General features: G+C 36.7%; 1 protein-coding gene across 4 annotated transcripts in view; it reads right to left on the reverse strand.

Moving 5' to 3' along the window:
* The window catches only part of OTUD7A (OTU deubiquitinase 7A), a 44,936-nt gene that overhangs the window by 43,387 nt on the left and 497 nt on the right, over positions 1-1,052 (reverse strand). The gene's annotated exons all lie outside the window — the stretch shown is intronic.

A 1,052-nucleotide genomic window follows, 5' to 3' on the forward strand; every position in this document is an offset into this window, starting at 1 on the left:
TGTGTTTCATGGGGTTTATTTTTAAAAGAAACAGCATTTCCCTTTGCATATAAACTTAAGAGATAAGAGTAGATTAAGTCCTGCTGCTTGCAAATACATAATCCAATTACTATAAGCTTCACCTTATTATTTTAAAAGGCACTTACAATCAGTTTTACTGTTTCTGGTTTTTAATCCATTCACCAAACCTATTTGCTCGTAACTGGGCCCAGCCTTATCAAAATCAGGATTTAACAGATATCTGCCCAAACCTTTTCATCATGGAATGCATTCCTCCTGCTACTGCTTTTGAAATAGGCAGAAATATAACACAGTCCCCAGTTTGGGAGAATTAGGATATGACAACAGAATGTTACATACGTGCTATTTCTCATTATCTCCCAGAATACACACAGAAATCACCAGATCTCAGTAGATAATGGTTCTTATGCAAAAACTCCCAGTTGTCTGTGTGATAACTCAGCTGTAACAAGAGTTAAGTATCTCAGTTAACAAGTGTTAACTCACTCAGCTCTAACTCAACTCCTGAGTGTTTGTGAACTAATATATGTAATATCTAGCACTCAGTAAGAGTCCCAGCTTTTCTTTTTTTCTTTTTTTTCTTTCCCAGCTTTTCTTTTTTTCCCTACACCCTGTTGTACTTTCATGCAAGAATCAAAAATCTGACCAAAGAATTATTCTTTGTTGGGACTTATGAATGTTCCACATTACAGATATCCTCATACCAATGCAGGTTATTTTAACAGTTCACAATAACAAAGAGCATCATTTCACACACTGCAAAGGAAATGCACTCAAACCACATGTGCCTTATCTTTATCACCCTCACAGAACTTTGAAAAGCAGCTGTAAAACCCTCAACGTACAGAAGTAACCTTTCATAGCTGTAACATTTTCAAAGATACTTGAACTGCAAGGGGTAGAAATAACCATCGACTGTGAATAAGCCTAAACATTTCCACATATGCAATGCTAGCAAACTGCAATATCTACGCTCTGAAACCCCTGTTAGCTCTGGGAAATAACCAAACACTCCCTTATGCTGATGTGCT

Source organism: Empidonax traillii, unplaced genomic scaffold, assembly GCF_003031625.1.
Source record: "Empidonax traillii isolate 1590-97213 ecotype Southwest subspecies unplaced genomic scaffold, ASM303162v1 scaffold990:size286031, whole genome shotgun sequence".
NCBI classification, from domain to species: domain Eukaryota; kingdom Metazoa; phylum Chordata; class Aves; order Passeriformes; family Tyrannidae; genus Empidonax; species Empidonax traillii.